The sequence below is a fragment of the Vidua chalybeata genome, chromosome 19 (genome assembly GCF_026979565.1).
Source record: "Vidua chalybeata isolate OUT-0048 chromosome 19, bVidCha1 merged haplotype, whole genome shotgun sequence".
In the NCBI taxonomy this organism is placed as follows: Eukaryota; Metazoa; Chordata; class Aves; order Passeriformes; family Viduidae; genus Vidua; species Vidua chalybeata.
This window is the reverse complement of record NC_071548.1, coordinates 12,487,499-12,498,772: the sequence shown is the minus strand read 5'-3', so window position 1 is coordinate 12,498,772 and position 11,274 is coordinate 12,487,499. Positions and strand designations below refer to the sequence as shown.

The following is an 11,274-nucleotide window of genomic DNA, read 5'->3' as shown; positions in this document are numbered from 1 at the left end:
TCATTTTTGGTAATTTGGGGGTATTTTTAGGGGATTTTTGGGGCTATTTTGGGGTTGTGGTCACTCATTGGTCACTCAGGGTCACTCAGTGGTCACTCAGTGGTCATTTTGGGTAATTTTGGGTCATTTTTAGGGGATTTTCGGGGCTATTTTTGGGGTTGTGGTCACTCAGTGGTCACTCATTGGTCACTCAGTGGTCACTCAGTGGTCACTGGGTCATTTTGGGGCTTTTTTAGGGGATTTTTGGGACATTTTGGGGGATTTTTAGGGGATTTTGGGGGGTTGTAGTAACTCAGTGGTCACTCAGTGGTCTGTGCTCACTCAATGGTCACTCAGGGTAACTCAGAGATCACTCAGTGGTCACTCAGGGGTCACTCAGTGGTCATTCGTGGCCATTTTGGGTCATTTTTGGCCCATTTTTGGATCATTTTGGGTCATTTTTAGGGGATTTTGGGGACATTTTTGGGGATTACTGGGGATTTTTGGGCTTGTGGTCACTCAGCGGTCACTCAGCGGTCACTCAGCGGTCACTCAGTGGTCAGCCAGGTCACTCAGTGGTCACTCTTGATCATTTTGGGTCATTTCAGGGGATTTTTAGGACATTTTCTGGGGTTTTTGGGGCATTTTTGGGGCATTTTTGTATGGGGAAAATCGCGGTTTGGGGGAATTTTCAGGTGAATTTTGGGAATTTTGTGGCATTTTGGGGGAATCTTGGGTTTTCTGGGGTCATTTCGGGGCATTTTGGGGTTACTTTGGGATTTTTTGGGGGGCGTTTTCAGGGAATTTTGGGTTATTTGGGATTTTTTTGGTCAATTTTTGGGAATTTTGGGGCATTTGGGGTTTTTTTAAGGGTCATTTTGAAGGAAATTTGGGGTTTTTTTTTTGTTTTTTTGGGACATTTTGGGTCATTTTGTCAAACTTTTTGGGTTATTTTGGGATTATTTTGGGCTTTGGGGGGGTTGGGCATTTTGGGGTATTTTGGGTAATTTTGGTTTTTTTTGGGGATTTTTGGGTCATTTTGGAGGCATTTTGGGACAGTTTGGGGTCACTGCTGGGGGAGGAGGTGCCCGTCAGCCCATGCCCACAAGGGGCGGGGCTGAGGCTGCTATGCAAATGAGTTTGCCATATAAGGGGAAAATTACCTAATATGGGGAGAATGACCTTATATGGGGAAAATCATGGTTTGGGGAAATTTTGGGGCCTTTTTAGGGCATTTTTGGGGAATTTTGGGGTTTTCTGAGTCATTTTGGGAGAACTTTGGGGTTATTTTCGGGTTCTTTGGGGTATTTTGGGGTTTTTTTGGGAGATTTGGGCACATTTTATGTTAATGAGCACCATATCTCGCCCAAAATCCCACAAATTCCCCCCCAGAATTCACCTGGGACCCCAAAATCCCCCAAATTTACCCCCAAAATCCACTCAGAACCCCCAAAATCCCTCAAATCCCCTCAGAGATGCCCAAAATCCACCTGGGACCACAAAAATTCACCCCACAATCCACCTTGGATCACCAAAATTCCACAAATTCACCCCAAAATTCCACTTAAGACCCTCAAAATTCACCTGGGACCCCAAAATTCACCCAGGACCCCCAAAATCCCCCAAATTCACTCCAAAATTCCACTTGGGACATGCCAAAATCCCTTAAATTTACCCCAAAATTCCGCTTGGGACACCCCAAAATCCCTTTTATTCACCCCAAAATCCACCTGGGACTCCAAAATCCTCCGGAGATCCCCAAATTCCCCCAAATTCACCCCAAAATTTTACCTGGGACCCCAAAATTCCACAAATTCAATCCAAAATCCTCTTGGGACTTCCCAAAATCCCTCAAAACTCCCCCAGAATCCATCCAGGATCCCCAAAATCCCTCAAATCCCCACAGGGATGCCCAAAATCGCTCAAATCTCACCCAAAATCCATTTGTGACACCCCAAAATCCCTCAAATCCCCTCCTAAATCCCTCAAATGCCCCCCAAAATACCCCAAATTCACCCCAAAATTCCACTTGGGACCCTCAAAATCCACCTGGGACCCCAAAATTTCACAAATTCACCCCAAATTCCACCCGGGACCCCCAAAATCCCTCAAATTCACCCCAAAATTCCACTTGGGACATCCCAAAACCCCTTAAATTCACCTCAAAATCCTCCTGGAGACCCCAGAATTCCACAAATTCACCCCAAAATACACCTGGGATCCCCAAAATCCCCCAAATTCACCCCAAAATCCTCCCAGGACCCCCAAATTCCACAAATTCACCCCAAAATTCCACCTGGGATCCCCAAAATCCACCTGGGATCCCAAAAATTCCACATATTCACCCCAAAATTCCACCTGGGATCCCAAAAATTCCACATATTCACCCCAAAATTCCACCCGGGACCCCAAAATTCCACAAGTTCATCCCAGAGTTCTAACTGGAACCCTAAAATCCCCCAAATTCACCCCAAAATCGACCTGGGATCCCCAATATCCCTCAAATTCACCCCAAAATCCTCCTGGGACTCCCAAAATCCTAAAAATTCACCCCAAAATTCCACCTGGGAACCCAGAATTCCACAAATTCACCCCAAAATTCCTCCTGGGACACCCCAAAATCCCCCCAGTTAACACCAAAATCCACCTGGGATACTCAAAATCCCCCACATTCACCCCAAAATCCTCCTGGGACTCCCAAAATTCCACAAATTCACCCCAAAATTCCACCTGGGACACCCCAAAATCCCTCAAAACCTCCCCCAGAATCCAACCAGGAGCCTCAAAATTCCTCAAATCCACCCCAGAATCCCATAAATCCACAGCAAAATCCCTCAGGGTGCTTCAAACCCCATCAGGGACCCCCAAAATCCCTCAAATCTCCCCCAAAACCCACCTGGGACCTCACAAAATCTATCAAATCCTTCCAACCCCCCCTCAAATCTCCCCAAAATCCACCCAGACCCCCCTAAAATCCCTCAAATTCACCCCAAAATCCATTCAGACCCCTCCCAAACCCCTCAAAACCCTCCCGTGACGCCCCAAATCTCCCCCAAAATCCATCAGGGACTCCCCAAATCTCCCTGAAATTACCTCCTAAAACCCACCTGGGACCCCCTCAAATTCCTGAAAACTCCTCAGGAAGCCCCAGAATCCTCCAAATTCACCCCCAAATCCCTCAAATTCACCCCAAAATCCCCTCAGGACCCCTCAAACCTCCCCCACTTTCTCCCGGCCGCCATTTCCTCCCCCCTTCTCCCCTCACGGCCGTCGCGCTCTGATTGGCCCCGCGCCGTGAGGCACCCGGCGCTCCCATTGGCTGAGCGTTTCCTGCCCTTTCTGCACCCCGCTCTGATTAGGCAGCGCCTGCTGCTGAGGTAGGAGCCGTGCGCTGATTGGCTGGAGGGGAATAAGGAGGGTGGGAAAAAGGGAGGGATCTCCTGAGGCGAGCGGCGTGCTGACTGGCTGAAAGCCAGGAAGGAGGGCTGGGCTACCGAGGTGATAAAAGAGGCGGTGTGGCGCCCTCAGGCTCAGTACGGAGGTGGCAGTGGTTGAGGAGTAGCAGCTGCGGGCGCAATTTAAAGGATTCATTCCTTCAATTAATTTATTTAATTAACTTAATTAGCGGTGGGGGCTCGCGGCAATTAATTAAGGCGCTAATTAAAGCTCTAATTGGCACCGCAGAGGGCGATTCGAGGCTGGTTTGGGTTTTAAAGAGGGAAATCCGGGGCTGGAGGGCATTTAAAACGTGTTTTAATTCAATTATTAGTCTGTTCTTGGAGTTTAAACCCTTAAATAACTTAATTAATAACTGGTTAACTACCTTTAATTAATTTTTTGTGAGGCGTTTCAGGTTTTGCTTGAGCGATTTTAGGGCTAAAATCGTGTTTTAAAGCCTTTTTTACCTCTAATTGCTCTGAATTGCCTCAGATTGATTCAATTTTAAGCAAGTTTTACCTCAGGTAGTAAAACTTTAATTAATTTTAATTAAATCTGGACCTGTTTCAACGTAGTTTTGGGGAGGTTTTGTCCCATTTTGTGCATTTAATTAAATTAAATCCAGTTAAATTTTAGCACAGTTTAATTATACTTATTACTTAGCATTTAATTAATTAAACTTAATTTATTTATCGGGGGTTTTCCTCCTGGTTTGAGGCACTAAATTCGACTTTAACCATTAAAACTTTAAAATTAATTAAATTTTTTTTAGTTTATTAATATTGATTAAACTATTTTTAAAATTAAATATTTGTTAAATTTTGGGGGGAAATTCTGGAGCTTTTTGGGGACTTTTTTGAGTTACTTTCTTGCTTTTTATTGTGTTTTTTCTTTAAATAATTTAAATATTGTCTTAATTTATTCAAATTTATTCATATTTAATTAGTATTTAATATTTATTCCCATTTAGCAATTTTTTATTTAAATTTTGAGGATTTTTGAGGGGATTTTGGGTCCTTTTTTAGGTCAAAAATCCCTTTTTTGACCTCCTGTTTTAACCATTAACTTAAATAAAATTAAATTTATTGAATATTTATTTAACTTATTAAATATTTAATTAATTTATTAATTGTTACATTAAATTTGGGCATTTAAAGCCTATTTTATTGAAGTTTTAAGGGGGTTTTTGGGGCTCTTTCAGGGCTTTTTTGAGGCATTTTGGGGCAAAATTCTCTTTTATTTCTCCCCAAATAATGAAAAAAAAATCCCTTTAATTTATTAATATTCAATTATTTATTAAATATTTATTAATCATTATTCACATTTGAAGCAATTTAAATTTTAAGTTAATTTTTGCCGTTTTAGAGCATTTTAAGACATTTAAATTTCCTGAATTTTAATTGTAATTTAAATATAACCTAACTTAATGAGTGAACTTAAAAAACTAATTTAAATTAAATTAAATAATTTTATTAATTTAATAAAATTAATTTTAATTTTAAAATTTTAATCGTGAGGACCTGTCTTGAGACATTTTAAACCTTGACTTTTAAAAATCATTTCAATACTATTTTAATTTATTCACACTCATTAATTTTATTGACTCTTATTTAAATATCTTACTTAATTACAACTTAGTAATTTTATTAAAAGTCATTAATTTAATCGATTTTTGGTTCATTTTTGCTGAATTTTGTTGCTTCAAAATTTCTATTTTTAGCATAATTCAACATATTTAAATATATAAATTATTGGTTCATTTAATGTAAATTTATTCAAATTTAATTTAAATTCATGCAAATCATCATAATCAACTTAAAATTTGATTTTAACCATTTTTTTAGTGGATTTCCTTTTTTTTTTTCCCCAAAATTGCCCTTTTAAGCCCTGTTTTTTCCCAAATTATGCAAACCCATTTAAAATCTTTAAATTTATTTAAATTTATTCAAATTTATTCAAATTTATTCAAATTGTTGGGAGTTTCCAGCAGCTTTTATGGGAATTTAATGGGATTTTTTTTGGATTTTATGGGAATTTAATGGGATTTTTGGGGGGATTTTATGGGAATTTAATGGGATTTTTTTGGGGATGTTATGGGAATTTAATGGGATTTTTTTGAGGATTTTATGGGAATTTAATGGGATTTTCTTGAGGATTTTATGGGAATTTAATGGGATTTTTTGGGGTTTATGGGTTGTCTTACCATGCGGGCCGGGCCCCCATCCCCCCTGTCTCTTCCTGTGCATCCTTTCCTGCTGTTACCCCCAGCCATGTCCGGGGTGGCCCCGGCCCCAGTACCAGCCCCGGCCGCGTGCCCAGTGGCCCCCTCTGGGCTATGTCACACCCCCCGTGGCCCCGGGGCCACCCCAGGCTTCGTCGCCGCCCCTGCCGTTCCACTATTGGCTGCCCCAGGCCGCGCCACGCCCCGGGGCCAACTTGGGACTGCCACGGGCCCCGGATGTCATCCCCTACTCCGCCCCTATTGGCTTCCCCAGACCACATGACACCCCCCACTCCACCCCCCATAAAAGCCCCACGCGACCGGGGCCGCGTGGCCATATTCCCCAACAGAGAAGCTGGGAATACACCAATAAAATGCTCCCATCTCCTGCCGCGGGGAATTTGGTCCTTCCTTCACCCCCTTTATCGAGGTCCCTCGTGCGGGGCAGTAGAAACGGCCGATCCACCTTCCTGGAGTGCGCAGTGCCCAGGAACAGTGGCAAGACCGGGATGGGAGGAGCCACAGTGCCCCGCCAGGCACGGCGGCTGCTCCGGAGCCGGGAGAGACAGCAGAACACCGCAGAGTGGCCCCCAATGGTGACACCAGGGCCAGTGGAGCCACTGCCGCAGGCAGAGAACCACCAAAGAGCACCAGGAGCCGTGTGGAGCCACGCTGGTGCCGCGAGGCTGTGCCGCCGCTGCGGGGCCGGGCCGTCGGGCCGAGCGTGCCGCGCTCTGTGCGGGAGCAGTGATGCTGTTTGAAATGAACAGGGCTAATGCCTTTATTAATGTTCAGCTCTTTATTAAAAAGATCAGCTGGGCAGGGGGCTCGACGCAGAGCTTGCCCCCGCGCTGTCCTTTCTTCTTTCCTTGTGGCACACTGGTGGGCTGAGGATGAGGAGGCGTGGCATGCAGAGTCTGTTGCTGAAGTCCAGAACAACAGCTGTCCCCGCTCCTTCTGTGGTGGCAGCACCAGGGCTCTCTCTCCCTATATCCCTGCTTCTCAGAGCCTAATATAGTCTGTTCTTTCTTAGGTGATGGCGACGGTTAAAAGTCAATCAGGTGATGTGTTTCCCTCTTCCTCAGCTAGGGCATTTGTCTAGACTCCTCTATTGTGTTCAGTTTTTGATTTATATTCCTCTTTATCTCCTAAAAATCCTCCCATGATCCTAAGGGGTTTTTATTTGCATGTTAGTCCCAGAATGGCAGCGTGGAGGGGTGGGAGGCCAGTTATCTCCAGGTAGTTTAGAGAAAACAAACAGAGCAATTAGCTAATTAGCATTTCAATATAGGTACTTAGCTAGAGTTAGTAGGTTTTTTAGTGTTGCCCTGGGGACGAGGAAGGCCCTGCCTGAGTCTCTGGGGAACACGTGGAAACTGTTCATAACACTGTTGAGCAGGACGGGAACAGAGAACTCCAGATCAGAAGGCTAAGAAAACGAGCTCTGATTTATTTCAAATTTACCGCTCTATATATAGAGAACTTCAAGACGACTAATTTCATTTGTCGTAAAAACATGTCACACCATTGGTGTGCAGTGAATGACGCACAGTGGCAGAGCATATCCAATGTGAATAACGAGATAGATTAGAGAATTATATACATTCTTTCCCAACTGTTTTCCAGGCTGTCGCCTGGTTAGAAAACCATTCTCTTTCTTTCTGACTTAGCTGAGAATACCCACAGAGCAGTGCTTCAATCTGGACTGAAAACGGGAGCAGAGCCTCCCCATAGTAAGTCAGTGGACCCTCTGCCACCCACGAGGGAGCACACGGATGCTTTTCCCTTCGTGGGAGGGGAAGTGAAAACTTTCACAGCCACGGAGTGCCGAAGGAAGGAAGCTTCCTGGGACTGAGGACCCTGGTGGCAGCTTTTTGTTTGCAGAGACTCCAATCTGGTGAGTATTAGTCATGGAAAGGTGTCCAGCTAATAGGTGGAGGGCGTGCCGTGTTCCTGGGGTCAGGACGGGCCCGCGAGCAGCACGAGCGGCAGCCGCTGGGGTCTCCTGTGTTTTCTGCTTTTTTTTCCTCTTTTACTGCACCAGGGGTGGGCTCGGGTGGGTAGTAGTAGCATGGGGATCGTGCTAGCTACCCAACAGAAGGAATTATCCCCTGAAGCTGTCTCCCCACCTTCCTTTCCTACCCCTTCTTCCCCTCACCCGGGTGGGTAGGGGGGAGTACTCCGCTGTTTTAAGGCGCAGGGCAGCCCCACAAGTGTGGGCCGTGCTCTTGGCTCCCCCAAGCCTCCTCCACCACGCTGCCTTAGTGAAATTGGCCAATTCGCTGAGAAAATGACCCTAAACCCTCTTTCCAATCCCTTTTTCCCTGCTGAAAATCCCGGTTCTAGAGCTGCTCCGCGCTGCTCTGTTCCTTTGAATCCCTTTCTTTCCTGTCCTGGGGAGGCTACAGGCCACGTGGTGGGTGCCTTTGTCTCCATAAGATGGAGGACGGCCACGTGGAAGGCCTCTCCTTCCCATAATCCCTTTTTGTCCTTTGTTCCCTGTATCCCCGCCTTTGACCCAACCCCCACCTGCCTCCCTGTGTGTGTGGGCGCCGCCTCGTCGTGAGGTCAGGTTACTCCCCCACGCATTGTTCCCCCTCGAGTGGGCGTTCTCTCCAGTCCTTTGCATGTCCTCCCTGCTGAGTCATCGACCCTGCCCTCCCCAAAGGGGAGAGCTCTGCCATCCCCACCCCGCTGCCTGAGGGAGGCAGCCCCCGTCCTGTGGTAATGCGCAGCTACGCAAAAGGGTAAAAATCTTTGTGAATCTGAAGTTAGAGTTTTGTTTCTGTATTTTTCTGTGCCTTCACCCCTCCCCCTGAGCTATTCCCATTGGATTTGACCTGTGATGTATTCAGACTGGACACTGTCTCTATTGGTTTTACCTTATCACCTATATACTCCCTATAAGAGCTGTAACCAAACCCCCACCCAGGGTCACTTGTCCCTGTGGTGTTCGAACAATACAACTTTCTTCAAACTGCACACAGGTGTCCTCTCTTGGTCTCTTTATCTCGGGCCTAGTAGCGCCCTCAGAACAGTGCAGCCTGTATCGCAGTGAACCAGCTGCTACCTGGAATCTCAGCAGAGACCCAGGGGCAGCGGTGTGTGTTGCCTAGCACCGGCCCCCTACGGCGACCGCTGGCCGGCGCTGGGAAGGATGGAGGCCGTGTGGGGACAAAAGGTAACACACCATCCTGTTCCCCGCATGCTGTCCCCATCTTCCCATGGGTCCCGGAAGTCCGGGCAGGAGGCAGAAGGTTGGGGGGGGGAATGGGAACCCCTACCTCCAAGTTCCCATGGGCCCCAGAGAGCCAGGAGGGAGGGAAGAGGAGGGTGGGTGGGACAGGAACACCTACCTCCAGTTCCCATGGTTCCCGGAGACCTGGGAGGGAGAGAAGAGGAGGGAGGGGGGATCAAGAGCCCCCAACTCTGCATTGCCATGGTTCCCGGAGAGCCGGGAGGGAGGGAAGCAGGGAGAGGGGGGAGCAGGAGTCGGTTCTGAGCATTTTTCAGATTCCAGGGACCGGGTCAAGGTGGCAGTTGAGAGACATGTAGAGGGATCAGAGGTCCAGGACAAGCTTGTCCTAGAAGTGACATCTGTGAATGCTGAAACACAGAAAATCCCTTCCAGTTACCCCAGTCTGTTTGTGTCTCCTGTCCCCGTGTCTGTAATAAAGTTGTCCCAGTTCCCCTATCCCCAAACATCAGGAGGAACCACCCCCATCATCATCGCAGCAGGCCTTCTCCATCTGCAAAGAGCAGCCATCGCAGCAGCAGAGGAAAACACCAGGAGCAGAAGAAGCAACCAGACAAGCAGTGAAGAAGTCAAAACGACTGTCTTCTTTATGGATTTTAAAGCGGCGAGATGTTGCATCCCGGACTTTGGGTTTAGGTCGGGGTTCTGACGTGTGTTAGCAGATTCTGTGCACCCCCGAGTATCCCCCGGCTTCTCCTCACTGTGGTAGCTGGTTTCTGGGTTGCCTTACCATGTGGGACTGGCTCCCATCCCCCCTCTCCCTTCCTGTGGGTCCTTTGCTGCTGTTACCCTTCCCCCGTGGCCGGGGTGGCCCCGGCCCTAGAGCCAGCTCCAGCCGCATGCCCAGTGGACCCCTCCAGGCCACGTCACACCCCCTGCGGACGTGGGGTTGCCCCGGGCCCTGGCGCTGCCCCTGCCGTGCTCCTATTGGCTGCCCCAAGCCACGCCACGCCTCGGGACCGCCATGGCACTGCCCCGGGCCTCCGTGCTGTCCCTCACTGCGTCCCTATTGGCTTCCCCAGACCACATGACACCCCCAGCTCCACCCCCCATAAAAACCCCTCGCGGTCGGGACCACGCGGCCATATTCCCCAACACAGAAGCTGGGAATACACCAATAAAATGCTTTCAGCTCCTGCCGTGGGAAATTTGGTCCTTCCTTCACCCCCTTTATCAAGGTCCCTCGCGCGCAGTGGTAGAAACAGCTGACCCGCCTTCCCGGAGCGTGCAGCGCCCAGGAACAGAGACGGGACCAGGATGGGAGGAGCCGTGGTGCCCCGCCAGGCACGGCGGCTGCTCCAGAGCCGGGAGAGACAGCAGAATGCTGCAGAGTGGCCCCCAGCGGTGACGCCAGGGCCAGCGGAGCTGCCGCCGCAGGCAGAGAACCACCAAAGAGCAACAGGAGCCGTGTGGAGCCACGTTGGTGCCGTGAGGCCGTGCCACCACCGCCATGGGGCTGGGCCGTCGGGCCGAGCGTGCCACGGTCCATGCGAGAACAGTGCTTTGTGCCGGACTGAAAACGGGAGCAGAGCCTCCCCAGAGTAAGTCAGTGGACCATCTGCCACCCACGAGGGAGCACACTTTTTAAATTTACAAATGTTAGATGCACAGTGATTGGATTTTTTAATTTATCTATTAAAATTAGCAAAATTTGCTAATTTTGGATAAATAAAATTAGCATTTTATTTAAATGCAAAATCTACTTACTATATTGTAAACAAACTCTTCACATGGTGTTTAATAAAAAACCAACTCAAATCACTGAGAACTTTTCCCGTTTCCAGTAGGCTTTATTTAAATTTGATTGTCAGCAGGAAGTACCTGCAGTACAGATTGTTCTGGTTTGAAAGCAAAACCAGTGAGAGACTCCAAGTCAGAAATACAATTTACTGGGAAAAGGGAAAACAAAAGACAAAAATACACACAATGATACAAAAGGAAGACCACTGGCAAAGTCAGAATACAACCTGACACCCGCTTTGGCCCGTGTGCTGGTAGCAGTCCAAATTGGAGTGGCTGCAGTCCTCTTGGAGTGGCAGATGTGGTTGCTGTGTCTTCTTGGAAACCTGTGGAAAGGCTGCCTTTCTGTCTAGAAATTCCTGGATTTATCCAGGTGGGAATGCCTAGCTTCTCCCCCTGGGCGGAGCATCTCACAATGGGCTGATGTTATTTTGAGTCACAAGGTGTGTTCTTAATCACCTGTTAAACAGAACTGGCTCTTGGAGAGTGTTATCTCTGAGTCATGAGGCGAGACATTGATGGGCCTATTAACCAGGAGATAAGGAAAACTGTCCAGATGCAACTGCTACTCGGATGGTAATAGGAAACATCTTGGTGCTCAGTCTTGGACACAGATATAATTATCTTTTCTCACATTTGT

General features: G+C 47.6%; 1 long non-coding RNA gene across 1 annotated transcript; it reads left to right on the top strand.

Moving 5' to 3' along the window:
• Positions 1 to 6,287: 6,287 nt before the first annotated feature.
• LOC128797641 (uncharacterized) lies at positions 6,288 to 9,996 on the top strand. The gene is made up of 3 exons (XR_008434192.1): positions 6,288 to 7,535; positions 8,626 to 8,819; positions 9,316 to 9,996. It is a non-coding gene; the product is annotated as an uncharacterized LOC128797641 (long non-coding RNA).
• The last annotated feature ends 1,278 nt before the right edge of the window (positions 9,997 to 11,274 follow it).